Below are 22,661 nucleotides of genomic sequence, written 5' to 3' on the forward strand. Positions count from 1 at the left end.
GTAGCCAGGGATTGCTTTCCTGAGATTTCATCTGAGACTGCGATGAAAAGGAGCCAGGTATGTTGTTATAGGCCAGGAATGGAAACAGTTTTCCCATGAGCTGTTGTGAGAACATGGGAAAGCCTGGGTTTACAAAGGGAAATTTTGATTTACAGAGTCAGAAGGCCTAAGAAGAGCCTGTCCCTTTATGCTTCTAAGGAGACTTACCCTGGTCCCCCTTCCCAACAACCCCCTGCCTCCTGCATTTTATATTCCCTTTCTCTGCATTATTTTTGTTCTTAGCTTCTACTAATATCTTACATATTTTCTAATTTGTTTATTTATCTGGTTAATTGTCTGTCTTCCCCACTAGAATGCGAGCTCTGTACGAACCTGCATTTTGTCCATTTTATTGACAATGACGATGTCCCCAGTGCCTTAGAAGAGTAACTAGGTGTTCAGTGAATCCTATTTTCCCTACACTAAGCTATTTATTTTTGCCCCTAGAGAGGAGTATGGCATAAAAGAAATATCAAGAATTTTGAAAACTGCCAGACCTGGAATAATATGATATACTTTACAGGGTTGTTGTGAGATTTAAATGAGAAAATGTGCATAAAAAATGAGTTCCATGCTGGCGAATAATAAGGGCTGAGTAAATATTCTCTTGTGGTTCCCCATCTTTCTTCTCCTCAGTGCACTCAGTGAGGGTGAGAGCTATAAACATTGTGAAGTAGGAGAAGGTAATAGCTCACGTTTCTCCCTTCCCTGATTGGGTGCCCCTAGTCTCTTTCGCTGCCTTTCTCTGTCACACACTACACCCAGCTCTAACCTTTCATCATGACCCATCCAGCACTGTGATACCACAACAGTCGCTCTGATAACCGAGACAGCTACTAAGTAACTAGTGGGTGAGAAGTTTACACAGTGTGGATACACTGGACAAAGGGATGAGTCACATCCTGAGTGGGTTGGAGTGGGACGGCATGAGATATCTTCATGCTATTCAGAATGGCGCGTGATTTAAAATTTGCAAATCGTTTACTTCTGGAATTTTTCACTTAATCTTTTTAGACCGAGCTTGATCACGGATAACTGAAACAGAGGAAAGTGAAACTGCAGATGAGGGGACTGCTGTAATACAGAAGACGGGAGAAGGCAAGGCTAGACATCAGAGGCATAGAGAGAGAGGACGGTGTAGAGAGGAAAAGAGACAGGAGAAGAAAGGAATTAAAAGAATGAATGAAACCACAAAGGAGAGTAGAAGCAGTGGGTAAACAAGCCTGTTAAATATTGGTATATCTTATACTGAGAGAGATTTTAACAGTCAAGTTTGTGAAAACGCTAGCATGGTAGTACTTCTACCTTGGAATACTATTCTGATTATAACTGTAATAATACAATAACATTTATTAAACACTATGCTAAAAGTTTTATATAGATTATCTTCTCCGCATGTTCCTTTCAGTTGAAGGTAAATCCTGTCATTCCTATGCTCAGAATTCTTCAAACAGGTCTCATGTTACTCAGAGTAAAAACCAGTATCCTTATGGGATCCACACCCCACCCCCACTTCTGAAAATGTTTGTTCCTCCTCTCTCCCTTGCTCCCTCCGTTCTAACCTCAGTGGACTCCTTGCTATTCTTGACCAAACTCAATGTCCTGCCTCAGGGCCTTTGCACTGGCTCTTGTTTTTCCTGGAACAATCATCGCCCAGGTCCTCATGACTTTCTCCCTGCTTCGTTTGGGATACTTCTTCCTTCAGGTCCTGAGCAAAAGTTCCCCATGACAATCCCCCATAAAATGTCAACTCCCCACTGCCATCACTTCTCCTGTTACCCACCCTCCCACCCTGATTTAATTTTCTCTATACTACTTATCTTCACCTGGCACATAATATTATTTTGTGTCAGTTATTTGTCTTTTGACTCTAGACTAGTAAGTACAGGGACTATGTCAGCTTTCTTTTTGATTCACAGTAGATGCATGAATACTATATCCTCACAAAAGTCCGAGAAGGTGGATGCAGCTTTTCATTACTCATTGTATGAAAGAGAAAAATTTAGCTTACATCAGGTAAGTAAGTTTTCTAAGTTCATAGATAGGAGGTGGTAGCCAGCTTCAAATAGAAATCTGCCAGTGTCCAGGGCCAATGCACTTAACCACTGTGCTAAGTGGTTCCCCAGGGGATTTCCATACCGTCAGGGCACCTATGCCACAGGGTGGGTTATCACAGTTCCTGGCCCATGGTGAGAATTCAGTAAGCACTAGGGAGATTACTGTTATCATAATCATAATCATTATATATGCAGAGAAAGTTTGGTTGAAATGTTCATAAGTTATTATTTTTTAGGAAAGAGGATCTAAAATTTGGAAATGAGACAAAACAATGACTGCTTATCTTTTCACTGTGATATTAGAGCATTATCCAACAAGCCCTCCAATTAAGCTAATTTTATTTAGCTTAGTATTTGCCATTGATTACAGTCAAGACTATAAAGTTGATGTTTACATGTAGAAAACTAGGAAGATGAAAACCACTACTGTCCAATAGACAGGCAAATGATTTCTAACACACGAAAAAAGAACTTCCAAATGTTAGGGTTTTACTGCTCTCTAAACCATTAAGCAGTTTGAGATATATATCTTAGAAATGCTGTTCCAGAAATCTCTTTTTCCATCCATTCATCCATCCATCCATCCATCTATCCATCCATCCATCCATCTATTTACCTACCTACTGTCAGTTTTTTATATCGTCTTTTGAATCAGCTTTGTTGTCTTCATTAGTCATTTTAATATAACTTTGACACGTGCCCCTTACGTATTTGTATGAGAATAATTATGTTTTTAACTTTGTCATATATATGACAAATTAAAACATACTTCTATTGTTTTTATATATATATATATATATAATGTTATATATAGTTATATATATATATTGTTATATATACATATAACAATAGAGTGGAATGCAATGGAATAGAATGATAATATGATACAAAGTGGTCTAGCGAGGAATTGCTGGCATCTACGCTATTTAAATCCTGCTGAATCCTACAAGCTATCTAGTTCCTATTTGGCTACCCCTGATGAAATCTACTACTTGTAATAAGGTTCACTGTTTTTTTGCTTACTAGGTATGAGAAGGGTATATTCTAGTGTGGTTAGGAACCAGAGCTCTGAAGTTAGACCGCCTGGATTCGAGCTCTTGCTCTACCACTTACTTGCTCTGTGATAGTAATGATTAATTTTATGTGTCAACTTGACTGGGCCATGAGATGCCCAGATATTTGGTTAAACATTATTTTGGGTGTGTCTGTGAGGATGTTTCTGTATGAGATTAAACATTTGAATCAGTAAAGTGAGTAAAGCAGATTGCCCTCCCCAATGTTGGTAGGCCTTATTCAATCTGTTGAGTGCCTGAATAGAAAAAAAGCCTGTATAAGAATTCTCTCTCTCTGCCTGACTGTCTTTTACATGGAACATTGGTCTTCCTGCCTTTGTACTTGAACTCAGACTGGAACTTATACCATCAGCTCTCATGATCTCCAATTTACTGACTATAGATCTTGAACTTCTTAGCCATAATAATCATGTGAGCCAATTCCTTATGATAAGTCTTTCTATATGTCTATATCTACATATATCTATATCTATCTAAGCCTAGATGATAGATAGATAGATAGATAGATAGATAGATAGATAGATAGATAGATAGATAGATGAATATCTGTCTGTCTGTCTGTCCATCCATCCATCCATCCGTCCATCCATCTATCCATCCCTCTCTCTTATGGCTCTGTTTCTCTGGAGAATCCAAATTAGTACAGTCATCTTGGTCAAGTTGCTTAGCCATATAAACAAATGAGGCTATATCAGTACTTTTTATCTCAGAGTATTTGAGGAGTAGATGAAGCAATATATATAAAATGCTTTGCATGGTGTCTGTTATGTTGTGTTTAACAAATATTAGTTTTTATGACTGGTGCTTGATTTTCATTTAAGGAACTTAGTAAAGAAAATGGAACTTTACAATCTATTGACAACATTTAATTTTAATATCTTCTCAAACAGTGGCAGTAACTGTATAATAAGAGAATTTTCTTTGTTTTTCCTAGAAGCTTACCAACTAGAAGCTCTGAAAACAAGTGTTTACCATGAAAAATATTCTATTAGAGAACCTTAACAAATTAAAACGGCACATGATGAATACATTTGAAAAATGACATCTTGTTATTTATTTTCTAACTTTCTACACTGTGTTACAGATAGAAATAACTTATTATTTAGCACTAACTGTCTAGTCAGCAGTTTTACTGTCTTGTGCACTTTCTGACCCTATTGATTTACCCTAAAAGTCTAATTTAGTGTGAGAGACCACCTGTGATTTTTCTACATTTTAAATTGTCGAAGTATCTTTCCGGCAACTATTGTATTCTGATTTTCTTTGCACATGAATGTTGATGTGGAAAAGGCAGCTGAGCAAAGGTTGGCAACCTTTCAGAAGTGCTTTGCCAAGTTTCCATTTATTCATTCTAATTTAAGGTTTTCTAACTCAGGAAGAACCTCCTGTCCTTCAAACCACTAGAGATTGAGAACTTCCAAGACAGTGAGGCTACAGAGATCGAAATTATCAATATAAGGTAGATTTTTCATTTTTTTCTTTCCTGAAAAATAAAAACTTTAAAGAAGCTCATGCCAATTTTCTACAATCCAGGCAGAAGGCTCATATACATGATGAGGTGGTTAGTGAACAAGATCGGAATTCTGAAATTTTTGAAGATTTTTATGCAACATTTGTCAATTTATTCAAGCCCAACTGTAGATGTGCCCTGTGCATTTATTTAGGAATCTATTCATTAAATCAATATCAAACCCCTAACTTCATATATACGATACTTAAATATTTTGAAGAATAAGTAAAAGGATGTATTTAAGGCACCTAACATAGTACTTGGCTCATAGTAGATATTCAGTAATGAAACTTTTCTTTAAAAAGTTCACAAAAATAATAAATGTACATAGTAAAGACTCAAATAGTGCAGAGGAGCTGAAATAAAAAGCAGCAATTCCCCATGCTACTTCTGTTCTTCTGTCATATTTTCCAGAGCCTTAATTTTTTTTTTATGTGGTAGAACTGAAATTCAGTTCTTCCAATAGCTGTCTATATAGCATTAAAAAATATAGGTATTTTGTATTTTTTAATGCTGCACCCACCACTGTAGTCTCACAGGGAAATTCCCTGCTGGGTCAGTCCAGGTTCACCTTGGTCAGGGACAGTGTTCCCTCTTACCCTTTTTCAAGTGAGGGTTTTACAAGTGTCCGCGATTGTTGACCTCCAGACCTGCTGTCCAGGGGGATGAATCGGCATGGGGGAGTCCACACGCAAAGACAGATAATCTTCCAAATCCCTTCTGCACTGCTTTCCAGATTTCTGTGGGAGTAGGTTTCTTTTCTGTTCCCCCAGGATGTCTTCCTTTCCTTTTACTGTGTCGCCCCTTGCTTTCTTTCACACTATTCTCCATGTCCAGTCTTATTTAGCCTCTACAAGAAGAAAAGGACTGTAAACCTCCTGGTCTGGCTCTTCGAACTTTTGTTTTACTTGGTGGTATGGGCTGAAGTAAGCATGGGAGGAGAAAAATAGTTCTTTGGAGTACGAGTGAGACAAAAGATCTGAAAGGAAATGCACGGAGAGCAACTAGATTAATATTTTGAGATGGAATCATCCTGCCTTTTCCCCTTATTTTACTATTCCTTGATTTACCTACTTTAGATATTATTTGTTGACTCACCTCTCTGAAGAAGGAGGACTTAGCTCATTTCTTCTCCCTACCATATTTTTTCTCCTTTCCTTACCAAGGTTTGAGGGTTATATTAGTATTTTGCTTCTTCTGTTTTCTTTTTAATTTTAAATGCTAAGACTTCTATTCTTGTGTTTTTTGTTCCATCACCTTTAGGCACCAATGAATTCCGTTTCTCTTCTCTAGCCACCAAGAAGAGCATTTTAGCTCCCCTCCCTTCTCTTTTATGTTGTCAAGGTTGCAATGTTTTGTTCTATACCTGTATTTAAAGTTTCCAGGTTTTATACAGAACTTGTTTATAAAAGTTGAAAGCCAATAAGCAAGATTTATATTATAGTGTTGATTAGCCAGATTTGAGGGGACTGTATATTAGAAAATATTACTGTTTCAATATTAGATTTCCTGAATTTGATAGTTATATTGTGCTTCACAACTGTCAGTTGATAGTTATATTGTGCTTCACAACTGTCAGGAAAGGACATAAGGAGCTATCATATGTACAATATACATGCTGAAGGACCATGTATATTGGTTTATGTAGATAGTTTAGCAAAAATACATATATAGAGAAATATAGAAAGATTAGAGAGAGAGAGAGAGAGATGACAGATAGATGGATGTAAAGTAAATGTGGCACGATGTTAACAATTGTTGAATCTAGGTGCAGAGTACACATGTTCATTCTCTTATTCACGTAATTTTTCTGTTGGTTTAAATTTTTTTCAATATAAAAATTTGAAGAAAAATTTAGTCCATTTAAAGCCCAGAAAGTAAAACAGTTTATAGTAGATTAACATATTGAACGTTTACATGTCCTTCACAAGATTTACCAAGTACTGAATTCAAAAAGAGAACTTTTAAAGCTTTAATTTTTTAAAGATCTAACAGCCCAGAGTTAATAAGAATAAAGAAAAAAAAACATTCAAATGTGCTTCGAGTGACACATTTCAAAAGCATTAGTTTGAACCAGGTTTCTTCAGCTCAAGTGCAGTTAGTAATCTAATAAAGAATCATCAATAAGATGGATAAATGTGAGAATCATGTCTTAGATTTTTAAACCAAGACAGGTTGAAAACAAACACAATTTCCAGCTTCTTAGATAAGCTTTCTATTATGCCAATTCTGTGACGATTACAATTATGATAATGTATCAAAGTATTGTTTTATCTCATCGAAAAATGAAATATTAGTGTCATACAGTCTTTTAGTGCTTACACTAATACAGAGACTGACAGTTGTGAAGCAAACACTTGGTTACTGGAGCTTTCCTAAGCATTACTGTTCTGATATATGATCACACTATTTTAAACACCACATCTCAATTTTCTGACACATTTTTCACTTTTATAGTTATAAGGATTTGCAGCATTACATTCTCTCTAACTCCTTGCTCATGCGACTAAGAAAAGTGAAAGTTTGAAAGTTCAGAGTGTAAGTTAGCATTGAGAAGTAAGGCCAATTTGTCCTGGATTGTGCATACTAATCAGCTTGTGATGATGGATTAATTTGCTAGTATTTCTTTTGGATGTGCATGTCTATAATCATATGCGAGATTTCTTTTTTGTGTATTAACTGTCAAGTTTTGACATTAGCTTTATGCTAGCTTTATGAAATGAGTTGGATAACTTTCTATTTTCTTGTTCAGCTTGGGAACAGATTATGTAGCATATCGTTGTATTTATTAAACACTTTAAAGAATTTTTTTCCAAAGAAATGTATGCCCTAAATTTTTTATTGATAACATTTTTAATTTCTTTCAACTTTATACCTCCAGCCACGATGCCTTCTGCAAGTTCTTAACTTGTCTATCCCATTGCTTGCTAGACACTTCCATATGGTTGTGTAATAGTTATCTCAATTAGGTAGGTGCATGTTTAAAATAGTTATTTCTTCATACCTGCTTCCCCCCCCGCCCCCATTCCTTCCCATTTCAGTAATGTCACAGCCCTCTACTCAGTTTTGCAAGCCAAAAACCTAAAAGGCATCCTAGAGATTTAACAGCCTGCCTTCCTCCACATCCCATCCATCAGTATGCCATCCAGTTGTATCTCCAAATCTTCCTACTTCTTGCAATTATCCAGGACAAAACCAGCTTTCACCACAGAGCTGCCAAAAGAGAGCTCTTACAAATATAAATCGAATTGCTTGACTCCTCTCCTTAAAGTCTCTATTGGCCTTTCCTTGTAGTCAGAACAAACACCAACCTCCTTATCATGGCCAATAAGAAACCCTGCCATACTTTTATTCCCTCCTTATCATGGCCTCCTTTTATTCCCAGAACGTGCTGCACATGTTTCTGCCACAAGGTTGCTTGCCGTTTTCTCTACTTGGACACTTTTCAAGCTGTGGTGGCCATTCTTATCTGAAAGATCTCAGCTCAGTTGACACTTCCTCAAAGAGGTCGTCCCTTCTGCCACTATGTCTAATATTGATCCCTCTCCTCCAGTGACTGTTAAGTTACCAAGTCCAGTTTTTGTTTGATTTGAACTAGAATGATTATTGCAGATTATGGTCAAGATTCCAGTTGGTCCCTCTACTGGGTATTTACCCTAAAGACTTGAAAACCCATATCTGAAAAGATATTTGCACATCGATGTTCATAGCAGCATTATTCACCATGGCCAGGACATGGAAGCATGCGAAGTGTCCTACGATAGATGATTGACTAAAGAAGCTGTGGTACATATATACAATGGAATATTACTCATCCATAAGAAGAGATGAAATACTGCCATTTGCAACAACATGGGTGGACCTCAAGATAATCATACTAAGCGAAATAAGCCAGACTGAAAAAGTTGAAAATCACATGATATCACTTATATGTGGGATAGAAACCTAAAAGCAACAAATGAACAGGACAAACAAACAGAGACTGGTGGACATGGACAATAGACTAGTGGTTACCAGAGAGAAGGGGTGAGGGGGAGGGGGAAAATAAATAAAATGTTGAAATAAACAAACAAAGTTAAAAAATAGAAGATTTCAGTTGGGGGGCCCCATTTGATTTGGGGCTGGGGCCCCCTGCCCATGGCTGGGCAAGTGAGACAGGAAGGTATAGAAGGAGGGCATCTGGACATAGGCCTCAGAGCTGCGAGATGATGTTGGGGCCAGGTTGCAGGTGAAGCTTGTACCCTTGGGCTCCATGTTCAGGGCCTTTACCTTGCCATTGTCTGTCACCACGGAGAACCTCTTGAGTTATTTATCTAGCTCCATAGAATTATCTAATAATAAATCTGTCTTCTTCTCAAAGGCCCCCGATGGGGTCATCCAGGAGCTGAACTTTGTCTTCCATATTGTGGGTTTATCCTCACTTGCCGGTCACAAAGACACTGACACTAAGACACATACTTGGATGCCCTTGACCTCCGAAGCCTCATCCTACTTCACCAACATCACATGTGAGTCTTGAGACATCCCACAGTAGGGACACTTTTCTTGTCCTTGTACAGCTGTGCCAGGTTCACCTTGTTCCCAGCCTTTCTTCAAACAACACCAAGGCCAGAGTGGCATCTTTCACTTTGAGAGGGGCTGTGGCAGTGGAGGTGCTGCTTAAACTTGGGTCCTGCCAAGCATCCACCTTCTTCTTCTTTCAGGTAACTGTCCTGCTCCTGATGCTGTCATTGTTACAGACTCACAGAGGTTGCCCCAGTGAGTACTAAGCCATTTTGACTGTCCTAAGATGCTTGGTTGGTCCTGCCAATTCCAGTCTGGTCCCTGAGGCCTCAATCACCTGCCTACCCACTGAGCTGCCACCTGTCCTATATAGTGGTCTTAGAGTTTATCTTAGTTTTAGGTATTACTCTTTCTTTCCTGTTGGCCTTCTACTTCTGTCTTGTCAGCTCCATAAAAGAAGGTACTTTTGCATCCTCAATAGCTACAACAGCACCTGTCCCACAATAGTTATTTGTGTGTGTATTTTATATAATGGACTTTTGGCTTAATTCTCATAGATCCAAATGATGAATCTTAAATAATTAATGCTAAGAGTATGCTGTATTTGGAAGTTTTTGTTGATCGATTGGTTGGTTGGTTTTAAAATCAGATCAGGTTTTATGTATGTAAAATTTTATGGAATTTAGTGAGGTGTTTGCCTGAGTGGATGGGTCAATAGCGGAGAAGTTTCTTTTTTATTTCCTTTTAAATATGATTAGTTATGCTTTGCCAGTGTTGGTCTAGAAATTTTATGAATATTGGTTTGGGGAGTACAGCCAGTACTAACAATTCTGCATTTATTTATAGCTATCAGGTTGGTTATTTACCCCTTGCATTCTTCTACTTTTCTTTATTTTTATTGTTATTGTCCTTTAAAACAAAGCCAAACAAATCAAAATGAAACAAAGCAAAACTGTTTTGTCAACTCTTACAGAGATAAGAAGGAAAAATTTAAGAGGTAAATATTAAATTATGTGAAATGATTTGGGGATGAAGAGGCTGACTTTATTGACTAAAACAGAATTTAAGAAGTATAAACTAATTTAATTTAATTTAGTGTATTTAGCATCTCATCAGGGTGATTAGAATTGCCTATGATTTTGTTGTTTCCAAAACAATCATGTGGATTCTGTTTCACTTAAACTCAAAATGACTTGGATTGATATAAAAAATCCTTTCCTCCTGATTAATTTCTTCATTCAGACACGCCATGGTGTCAGAAGTTCTCAAAAATGACTTTATTGCCAAGCAGCTTCGGATCAGTGATCAATCTTTTAAAGAAATATTTTATTTTTTTCCAATTGAAGAATAATATGTATTTGTCGTAAAGAAATAAAATGAAAATTATGCACATTCCCAAGAAATTTCCAGTTTAGCGTATTTCCTTTTCAGTCCTTTCTCCGATATCTGATATTTTTGTTCCGCTTTGAGATATGCATTGTGATTTCTCTTTGTGATAAAGAGGATGAATCTGCTGGCTCATTTCCTTTTATAGACTGCCACCTCCTTCACCAACCAAGAAAAAGTATATTCTGGATTTTGCTTGGTTTGCAACAATTTATGCTAGAAGAATTATAAAATGTAGAATCTGTAATCTGAATCTGGCCTATGCTTATCAGAAAAAATAGCTTCCACCACAGGCAGAGAGGAAACTTTACATATCACCCAGAGAGCCAATGCTCTTGATACATATTTCATGATCACAGCTGAGGCTTTTCCAAGCTCAGAGTGCCGTACCATTCATTTATTCTTTTAAACTACAAGATTATTTTTGGCTCTTTGTGTTGGCACGTAGGATTTCCCGTTACTGATCTGCATGAACCATTTATCAAGTCAAGAGTTTAATCTATCAAAGTCAGAGTTTCTTTGTTCTGCCTGTCTTGCCTTCCCGTATGGTATTGTCTCATATGTGTGTACTGATGGCTTAAATGTTATTTGCAATGTAATGTTTATCACATTTCTCTGCTTTTTTCAAAATACCATATTATGGAGCAAAGTTGTATTTTATAGGGAATGATAATTATACTATTAATCAGTTTCTAGAACATTCAGTTAATCTCTAAACCTGATCCCTTGCTAGTATTCCTGGTTTTAGTCTTGCCAGTAGCTCCTACTTTTCCTTCTCAGTCAGTCTGCAAATCTGAATCATCTTCAATTTCCTTCTCTTCCCTTTTTCCAAACATTTATTGAATTGTCAAATTCTTTGAATTCAACTTCCCGGATATTTCTTGAGTTCATCCTTTCCCATCTTTATTTCCTGAATTCTTGATGTCGTCTGTTGTTTTCTAAGATGCAAGGTGATCTGCTCAGAATGCTTTTGATGGGATCCAGATATAAAGGGCAAAACAAATTAAGTAACACGTTCAATAACACTGAGTGCCTGCCATGTGCCAAACCATTTTTTAAGCTCTGGAGATATTAGCAGTAAACAATCGAATTAAAAAAAACTCATGAAACTTACATTCTAGCAGGAAATGGGGGTGAGACAAAAAATAACATAAGTAAAATATAGTATGTTGGATGTTATTAAGTGCAATGAAGAAAAATAAAGCAGTGAAAGGACATTGGGAAGGTTGGCGTGGACAAGGAAGGTATAGATATAAAATAGGTAATGGAGGCAATAATAAAACTTAATTGAAACTTAAAGGAGCATCGTGAGCAAAAAGAATACAGCAAAAGGCATTCTAATTCTATCAACTGTTTCTTGAATCTCCTAGTCCTGACACCAAACCATAGTGATAATCTATGCCTGAGCAAGAGCTGTTATGATAGCCACTAAGCTATGGTCCCTCTCTCTGAGCTGTCCCTGTCCTAGATCAGTACTTTCTTTCAGCAAAACTTTATTGAGATCAAAAGGAAGGAAGGGATGGAGGGAGGGAGGGAGGGAGGGAGGGAGGGAGGAAGGAAGGAAGGAGGGACAGAAAGAAGGAAGGAAAGAAGGAATGAATGAATTATGTTTGAAAGAAGTGTTAAGGTTGATCCAAAGAGACGTGACCACATGAGTAATTCAAGAAACACAAGATAGGATTTCCACGGACCAGAATAAGACACAAATGGGGATCACGAATAATATTTAGTGAAACATTACTGCCAATAGGAAGGAGTCTAAAACTTTTACCCTAATATTCATGGCCTTTCACCAACTAAGTTTTCCAACCTTTTTACCTAGTGCTCCCCTTCACACTCCTGAACACCAGTCTTCTGATTTCCTTCCTTGAGGCCTTTGTTTGTTTGTTTGTTTGTTTGTTTTCAAACTGGAAGATCTTTCTCTATGATCTACTCAGTGTCTAATTTTATCCACCTATTAGATTCAGCTCAAATGTTTCCTATTCTATAAAAACAATAAAAATGTTACTTATTCTTCTAAAAGTTAATAACACATTCTTTTTTGGATGCTTTGAGTTATATTTATTTAATATGTGAATGTGTCTCCACTTTTCTGCTAAACTTAAAGTTCTTTGAGAGTAAGCTTTTGCTCTGACTGATCTTTTACCCTTCCCCATGCCCAGCGAATGTCTATCAAGGATGAGGGAATGATTAAGAAAAGTGCTCAGTGGCATATTCAAGGAAAATATTGTCATACTGGAAATGGGAAAAGGTTATGAAATGCCTAATAGGTAAAAGACGTGGAATGTTTAGCTTGAGGAAGAGAACAGTAACGACAGGCAAGTTTTTTTGGCCTTCATCCTTTCCTCCGTCCTCTTCCTGTCTCCTCTTCCTCCTCCTTCTCCCTCTTTTTCTTCTTTTTGTCTCAGTCCTTTTCTTGACGGAACTTCTAGCAATATTCATCAGTGTTTACCTTTTTGTTGTTGTTGTTTGAAATATTTTCTCCCCTCCATATCCATGGTACACAATGATCCTTTTCATCTCTTTTGCTGGCTTCTCTGCTCCTATCTAGTATTTAAAAGTTGGAATCTAACCTGAGTCTTCTTAGACACTGTCTTATCAGTTCTGGCTTATTGATGCTTGTGGCTTCAATTATAATCTACTTGATGGAGTTTCATGAAATTATATGTCCACCTCAGAAAAAACCTCTAAATCCCCAACGCCCATTCAACATTTCCTTCAGGATGCCTCAAAGTTTCCTCAGATCCAGCATGTGCAAGCAGAACTCACAACTCTTTTCCGCTCTTTACAATTTTAATGAACGACACTATAGGCTTTCCAAACCAGAATCCTAGAACTCAACCCTGACGTCCCCTCCTCTTTAATTCCTCACATCTAATCCACTTACAAGCTCGCAATTTTTACCTTCTAATATATATATCTAGAGCCCAGTTAGAGACAGACCATTTCCAAGCAGGAGGGCACCGTCGTCTCTCGCCTGGACTGCTCAAATAGCCTCTAACTGGGCTTCTCACATCCACATTTGCCTCTTCCACCCTGTTTTCCACAATACTCTACAGTTACTAGTATGATTTTTCGAAATGCAGATTTTATTACCTTATTTCTCCAGATAAAACCCTCAGTCAGTTACCTGTTCTCTCCCTAAACTCCTGGATATGGTCCACAGGGCTCTGTTTTGTCTGGCTCTCCCTGCCTCTCCAAGCTCACTTCACAACATGATCTCCTAGCCTTCTTTCAGTCCATCCTTTAAGCATATAGAACAAACTGTTCCCTCTATCTGGGATGCTCTTTTTTCCCTTCTTCACCTACCTACCCTTCAGATATTTGACGTCTCAGATCAATCACCCCTTCATTGAAGAAGCATCTTCTGATCTCCCTAATTAGGTCAAATCTATTATTAAAATTTCTTAGAACAGGTATCCCTAACCCCCAGGCTATGGACCGGTACTGGTCCAAGGCCTGTTAGGAACCAGGCTGCACAGCAGGAGGTGAGCTGCAGATAAGCGAGTGAAACTTCATCTGTATTTGCAGCAAATCCCCAGCACTAGCATCACTGTTTCAGCTCCATCTCAGATCATCAGGCATTAGATTCTCATAGGAGCTCTCCTCCCTGATGCCAAAAAGGTTGGGGACCACTGTCTTAGAGCACCATGTTATGAAAACATGTATTGCTATTATAATTTTACATTTATTGTTGATGATATCTGGAAGGGGGGTGGGAGAAGGAGAGTTGCAAGAGATAAAACAAGAGAGACCCTACGGGCCAGATTATGAAGAATTTTTGTTTGTTAAGACATTTTGGACTGTATCTTGGAGGCAATGAGGAGTCATTAGACCATTTGAAGAAGAAAAAAAAGGATCATATTTACATTTGATGTGTTATGATTTGAATTGTGTCCCTCCACCCCATTCATATATTGACTTCTAACCCCAATACTTCAGAATGTGATCTTATTTGGAAATAAAATTATTGTAGATGTAATTAGTTAAGATGAGGCCATATTGAAGTAGAATGGACCCCCAACTCCAATATGATGAGTGTCCTTCTTTTTAAAACTGCCATATGAAGAGATAGACATGCGTTCAGGGAGACAGCCATGTGAAGATTGGAGTTATGATGCCACAAGCCAAGGAACTACTAGAAGGTACGAGAGACACTTGAAACAGATCCTTTCCTTGCTCCTTCAGAGGAAGAATGGCTTGAATTCACCTTAAAATCACCACCTTAATTTCAGACTTCCAACCTCTAGCACTGCAAGACAATAAATTTCTGTCATTTAGGTTACTTAGTTTGTGGTACTTTCTTACAGCAGACCTAACAAACACATGTAGTAAGCATAAATCTGACTGCATTGTGGAGAATGGTTTGGAAGTGTGCAAAACCGGATATGGTGTGACAATTTGGGGCTATTAAAATAAGAAATGATAGTGACTGTGGGAAAAATTAGAGCGCTAATTCATAAGGAGAATCAATTGGGATGGGTGAATGGTTGGACTTGAATCGTTGAGAAAAGAAAAGCTTGAGAAATGATGGAGGATTTCTAGTCCCAGTTATTGGTTGATGACTCCCAAATGTACATCTTTAGCTAAGACTTTTCTCCAGTCTTCTTGCAGATTCTCATATCCAAATGCCAGGTTAGCTCCACTGGATTTTCCACAGCCACTTTGATGAACATTTGAATAAATAAATTAATTACTAATTATTAATAAGGTTTACCAAGTAGATGAAAGAGGAGAGACTTGATATGTTACTTCTCCAACTAATTGTTTGGTAAAGGGGGACAACTTTCATTCTACCTAAGAAAGAACTTTTAATCAGCCAGAACTCCCCAAAATGGAATGGATATTCTTGGGAGGTAGATTTTTATCTCTGAAGTCTTTAAGCACTGTCTAAATGACAATATGACTATTACTTCAGGCTTTTTGTCTCTTTTGCATTCCTATAGCCCTTTGTTTATAGCTCTCACATTGTTCTCTTTACTTTCTAATTATATACAGGCCTAGCTATCATCCTCGTTGTTATAAGATCTCTAAGAGCAAAGACTATACTTTGTTCAATTTGCCAGTACCTGTAGCCTAACACTAAGCTGTGTAACTTAATAACTGCTGCTCTGTTGAGAATGAACAAGTTTGGGCCTGATTTCATATATTCTCTACCCCAGCTATTTCTTACACTAGCTTAATAATAAATATACTTGTCTATTTCCTTGCTTAATAATAAAAATACAGCGTTGAGATGAAATATTTCTGGTAGCTAATCAATATTCCTGTTATCAATTATCCATGCAAGATTATATTAGGCATTAATTTGATGCCATGCTCTGCAGTGTATAGTATGTGTGTTGTGCAAAGGCGTAATTGCTTGTGTTCATACATAATAAGTAGGTTAGGGAATTTGCCTGATGGTATATCTTAGTTATTAATAGTGATCGTCAAGTGTACATTTCAAGTTTAGAACCTCATTGGTCTTCTGGGAGTCAGCATCTCAATTTCAAGGAAAATTTAAACCTTTTTTTTCATGTACTCCTGTTCATTTAATCCTTTCAAAACAGGAAATTTTATGTCTAAGAAAAAAGAGCTAGGGGCTAATTAAAGGACTCATGGCAAGGGTTTCATGGCCCTCTGATTTCTCTGCAAGTGAGTGATGAATTAAATGTAAATGAGTCAGAAACATACCTTCAGGTTTTTTTAATTATGGTGAAAAATATGTAACATGAAATTTACCATTTTAACCAGTTTTAAATGTACCGTTCAGTAGTGTTAAGTACATTCATGCTATTGTGCAACAGATCTCCAGAACCTTTTTATTTTGCAAAACTGAAACTCTATACCAGCCAAAGGACAACTCCCTAGTCTCCTCCTCCCCGGGCCCCTCGTAACCACCACTCTACTTTCTGTTTCTACGAATTTGACTACTTTAGATATCTCATATAAGTAGAATCATACAGTATTGGCTTTTTGTGACTTGGTTATTACACTTACCATAATGTCCTCCATGTTTATTCATGTTGTAGCATGTGACAGGATTTCTTTCCTTTCTAAGGCTGAATAATATTTCAGTATATGCATATACCACATTTTGTTCATCTATTCATCTGACAATGGACATTTGGATTGCTTCCACTTCTCGGTTATTATATTTTTAATCTACGTGTACTTGAAAATATAAAGTTCTTAGATCTGTTTTTAATTCTCTCTCTAAAATGAAAGAAGAATATTTTAATACACTTTAAAAATTCTCAAAAAAAATATTGGTCACTTAAGCCTCCTTACTTAAAATCGTGATTCTCTGACAATAATGGTATCAAATATTTCTTTAGGAAAAAAATTCTGTGGAACTCAGTGTGAGGAACATTTAAAACTCTGAAAACAGATATTGGACAGGTGGGTGAATAGGTATGGAAATAAATAATTCTTGAACTCCTGAGGGATTAAGAAAACTTTGGAAAGAATTATTAAGACAAACTCATCCTTTTAAAAAAATTCTTTAAAAATTAATTTTCTTCTCACACTTATTGAAAATAAAGCTATTATTTTTCAGCACTACAATGAGTAGAATCTTCTGTAATATCTTAAATACTTTAATGACCTAAGAGTCTGTGGCTCAGAGGTTTGTGCCAGTGAAAATAGTGTGTCATTCACATAATTAAGGTCTTTTCAAAGAAGAGTTCTCAAGAGCTTTGAGTATGTATGTGACAATAGGTTCTAGAATTTTTTAAAAATAATGACAAGCGTAGTCTCTTTATTTTCCCATGTTCTGAAATTCATAAGCAGAGCCATTTACACTCTCTGTAATTTTCTGAAGATTAGGTTCATTAGTTTAATTCATGTTATCATTCTTTTATCATCTACATGGGTGTATGCTTCTGTAAATATAATCTACTTTCACTTGCTTTCTCTCAGATCTTTATTTTATCCACAATCCCTGGCAAAACATATATGTTACTTGTGAAATTACAGAATTGCCAGCATAGGAAAAAGCTATTGCTTTACTACTTTAAACCAAGACCCTCCTATTTTTCTTTTCACATTGGATGGTTTCATTATTTTCAGAATTAACTTCTTGAATTCTTTTTCTTTAAGCTGGTGCATAATCCTTTTCAGAATTCCTTACACTTATGCCATGTTTTCTTTATAAATCAATCTATGCATGAAATATTAAATTTTTTACCCAGTTTAATTTTCTCCAGTGCACCTTGTTTTTTCAAAGCAGACAAGAAATTTGTGAATTCAAGTCCATGATCTTCTTTTAAAAACCTAATCTGATTGACCCCTCCAAAATTCTTTTCCCCTGACTTTTAATTTAACTTCTAAAATGAGTTATCTACTATTTATACTGTTAGATATTTGAAATTAGTTCTTAAGTGTGAAAAATGTTCATAATCAATTCCAGTTGATTTCTGAATTTGTTGAAACATCACCTGTGAGGTTTTACTCCCATGGATTATCTCCTTACTGAAAGAAGTAAATGATAAGAATAAGAAAAAGTATAGGAACACAGGTTGCAAAATGACTATCATGCATCATGATCTTTCTCTCATTTTGAACATTTTACTTCTTTAGAAGTTCTAGGTCCTTCCCTATTTGGCTTGATATTTTCTGTGATTGTGGATATAAAATGATTAAACAGAACTGGGCAGGTATCAAGGTGCCCTGATGTCATAACTTGAAATCAATCACATAACTTGAAATCACTTTTTCTCCCAAGTGAAAACTGCCTCCCACATCCCTGGTCTGGTAGAAAATACAGGTACTGAAAACTATAGCAGATAAATAGTACTATTGCTAGGCATAAGATTTGAAAGCCAGCATTTTGCAGAGAAAATTGGAATAAACAAAGCCCCATAGAAATACAGTTAATTAAATTTCTATTATATGTGGGATGGAGAAGTCTTTATAGTAAGTATTAAATATTCTGACATAAAGAACTGACCATTCTATCAGAACAGTATTGGAAAATGACAGTGTAGGACTCTGAGGCAGAGAATCAGTGGGACTGCAGAATCTAGACAAAGAAAGGCAGAACGAGATATAAACTACATCAGAAAAGAGAACATTCTGTGAGTGATACCTGACTAATTCTTTAGTGCGAAGGAATGGGGGTCGATATCAGAAACATATGCCTCATAATTCCTGCAATTATGATTGTTAACTAAAAAGTAAACTACATATAAAATTTTCATGCCATAGTATTAATCTAGTCATTATTAGTTTTCCCTTTTCATTTATACAGGAAGTAAACATATATTGAGGACCTGTACATGTCTCAGCCTCTGACTTAAAATGGTAAAATGAACACAAATTTGCCCTCAAGGATCTTACCAGTTACATTTTGCAACTTGTATTATTGTATTTATTCTTATTATTATCATTTGCTTCTTATTATCATTACTTCTTGTATTTATTCTTCTTATTATCATTTACTTCTTATGAGGAAGATGGCAGGCAAGAAAGGATACTGTGTGATAGGTACAGTGCACTATGAGAACAGGGAGTCGGGATATTTATCTCAGTCCTTATGGGCAAAGAAAATACATGTAACTAAGAACAGAGGGTAGGAGAGAAGGTTCCAGGCGGAAGCATGTACTAAATTTTGAATGAGGCAAAAGTTCTGTGAATCTTTTATTGTCATTAGAAAACCCCAAAGTAAAGATCTCCTGCATATATGTTATAGATAGCTCCTTGGACTGAATGAATGTCACGTGCGATTTCTGTCAAGAACTGATGGTGTGGCCAGCCTACGTGTCACTCATTTAGCATTTTCTTTAAGAGGGCTTGTCATATAGCTTGTCAGATACTGTGTTTATTCCACATGTTGCTGGAAATTTGAGGTTGTAATGTAGAAACAATCTTAGCAGCATACAGTGAGTTAGTACCTTCCAGTAACTTGGGAAAAAATTCTCCTATAAAAAGGCTCCATAAAGCACAAATATAAAAACATGCCACAAAAGTACCTCTTCCTTCCATAGTGCTTAGAGGGGCTATTGCTGCGTGTTTGACTTGTAAAGTGCACAGAAAAGTGTACCTGTCAACTCATTCCATTATGTTTTATACTCCTGTCCCATCCAACACCAGAATAATGCTGAAGGAAGTTCACCGGAAAATGTTTACCACTTTGCCAGTTGTCCTCTACGATATAGTCCAGGAGTTAGCTTTTTTTTTTTTTTTTCCCCAGTAATGGTCTAGATAATAAGTATTTTAAACTTGCTGCAGTCTCTGTCACAATTAAATTGTAGCATCATACCAGCTATGGAAAGTATACAAATGAATGAACATGGCTGTGTTCCATAAAAATTGATTTACTAACAGAAGCAGTGGCCCATAGGCTGTAGTTTGCTGACCCTTGCTCACAGCAGTTCTCTAAGACACGGTGTCTGGACCCTTCCACATACGATTGCTATGGCCTGGAATGCTCCTCCTACCTCTCTCTGCCTGGCTAGATTTTAGTTATTCTTCAGCTGACAGCGTAGAGATCACTCCTTCAAGGAAGAAGCCCTCAATGATGCCCGATATCCGGGTTGTATGCACTTCGCGTGCTCCCACAGCACTGCACACCTTCCTGTCTAGAGCACTGACTGATCTCCAGTTGCCTGGTGACTTGTCTCCACTCTTGTTCACTCCAGACTGTGAGCTCTGTGAGGGCGGAAACCTGCTTGCTTTTTCTCCCCATTGTATGCTTAGCACCTAATAAATGTGCCTAGGACAGAGGAGAGGCTTAACAAATACTTGTTTAATACTTAATGAATGAAATCATTTATCCCTCTCTGACTTTGTTAGAATTGTTAAGTCAAGCAGGTGAAATTTATTTATAGCTTTATAGTTTATATGCCATGTCATCATTTTTAGTAACCATATTGTAACAAAGCAAAAGTTTAATCATATCTTGGTTCCAGTAGCATTCAGAGGGCTGTGGAAAGCAATAGTCTTTGTGTTTCTCTAGCTACGTGCCATTTGGGCAATCTGTGACCACTAAAAGTTTTGTCCCTCTCATCCTGTCCTCTCCCCAACTATTCTTCTACTAAAGTGGAGGATAGCACCCCTCTGTCCGCTCAGTATCTTAAACTCTTTTTAGAGAGGGTCTCACTAAGCACTGTGCTGTCTGTTCCCCAGTGTTTTACAGAATTTTTAGTAAAATATCTCCTTCCTTTTTATTATAGCTCATTATCTCCCTAGAGCCAAATAAATCTATTTGACTTATAAGACTAGCCTACAGTTACATCAGATGTAATCAGAGTAACTCTTCCCTTCACCAAGTCCACGGCTCTATTACTGGGTCCAAATCGTGGGGTTCAGCCCATGGGAAGAATTATTTCCCCGGAAGCTTCTCTATCCATTATAGGCGTACACTTCAGACATCACTTTGAATCCTAGACAAAGCAAGCTGGGACTTTGGCCACAGAAGGATCTCTTTTTCTCTTCTGCTTGCAGGAAGAACAAATAATAGCAGATACTTCCATGGAGCTCATTATGCACCAGGCATTTACTATCTTTAAGCTATATACAGAAAGTAACGTTCACAAAAATTTTATTGCAGTTTATTTTACCAAAGAAAAAACTATAGCACAGAGAAATGAGCTACATTGTCCAAGGTCACACAGCTAGTAATTGTGGAGCTAAGAGTTGAACTTGGACAATCTGATATCAATACATTAAATCATTTTACTGATGCAGTGATCGCTCATCTCCTGTCCCCTACCCACCTCCATGCCTGTTTTTTGTAGCATATATAGCCTCCATTCTATCCATTTCTCTTTTAGGATCTCAGAAAATAAGAATGCAACAGGGGCAGGAAAAAAGAGTAGAAGGAGAGGCTGGCACTGGAGTGGAAGTATTCAGAGACAATGTTAGATATTAAGCAGTTCTATCTCTACGTAGATAGAAAATTTCGAATCCAGAATATTGTGATCCTTGAGAATCTTGGGAGAAATGAAAATGACCTTGAATAGCTGTGCTGCTTTCTCTCTTCAGAAAGCTAGCTTGGAACACTGAAAAGATGTTCTTATTCATTAAATGTTTTTCACTGAGTCTAAAGTAGAGTTTTAGACACAAATAGATGTTTTTCCTAAAATTGAAATCAATTTGTGACATAATGTAGAGAATATAATGCCTGTTGCTGCTTTTCCTGGTGACAATGCAGCATTCGCCAAGCATGAGAAACTTGGCCACCCTGTTGAACTAGGTGTTTCCTTCATCTCTACAGTGGTAATGCATGCAGTGATTCACACCATTCTTTGTTGCAAATAAAAATTAGTCAATTAGTAATAATCGGCTTCCTTGTGACACAAGAACTGGCCACTGTGGGTCTGAAGATATCAGCTCCCAGTTATTTTGTGAAAACCAGCCTCATTCCAGAGTTGATTAAATCAGCATAAACATAACTTTCACACTTTTTGATGTAAAAATCTTTCTTTTTCTTTCCAAACTTTTGCCTTTTTCTATTTTTCTATTTTCGTCTTCAGTGGTTAATTTTTACTTGAAAAGATCATTCTTTTTATAGGACCAGACTAAATCATGCTCTTTCTGACCTAAAGCGACTTTTTTTTCATAAACTCATAAGCATTAAAATATTTTTTACAAAGTCACCAAAAGTTACTTGTTCAGAGGTACCTGAAGTCAATATAGCAATAAATTGAGATATCAGATTCTTTGTTCTCTTTTTTTTCTAAAATTATTGTGGATAAGGTAAACAATCACTTTTTGGCCCTAGAAACTGATTTAAATAGAGAATAGAAAATATTTTTTAAAAGGTTTTTTTCTCACTGTTAAAGTCAGTGTCTTACTGTGTAATGAATCCATTTACCCAAGCAGCCATGTATCCATCTACACATTCACCCATTCAGTCATCTATCCATCCATCCATTCTGTATTTTCAACCACCCTGACCTATTTTATCTTTCTTCTCTATTTTTCTCTTTGCACTTGTAATCTTCTACTATTCTATTCAACTTACCTGTAATCGCTTTGGCAGCACATATACTAAAATATACAACTTACGTATCTTGTTTATTGTTGATCCATGCTTTAGAATGTAAATTCTATTAGGTCAGAAATGCTAGTCTACTTTGTTCATAACACTTGGAACAGTATCTGGCT

The 22,661-nt window shown here is 36.8% G+C and overlaps 1 protein-coding gene and 1 pseudogene across 6 annotated transcripts in view; one reads left to right on the forward strand and one right to left on the reverse strand.

The window, feature by feature from the left end:
• The window catches only part of ST6GALNAC3 (ST6 N-acetylgalactosaminide alpha-2,6-sialyltransferase 3), a 496,004-nt gene that overhangs the window by 244,881 nt on the left and 228,462 nt on the right, over positions 1 to 22,661 (forward strand). The window lies entirely within an intron of this gene.
• Positions 8,772 to 16,565, reverse strand: LOC111736751 (annotated as a pseudogene).

This window comes from Pteropus vampyrus, unplaced genomic scaffold (genome assembly GCF_000151845.1).
Source record: "Pteropus vampyrus isolate Shadow unplaced genomic scaffold, Pvam_2.0 Scaffold22, whole genome shotgun sequence".
NCBI lineage: Eukaryota > Metazoa > Chordata > Mammalia > Chiroptera > Pteropodidae > Pteropus > Pteropus vampyrus.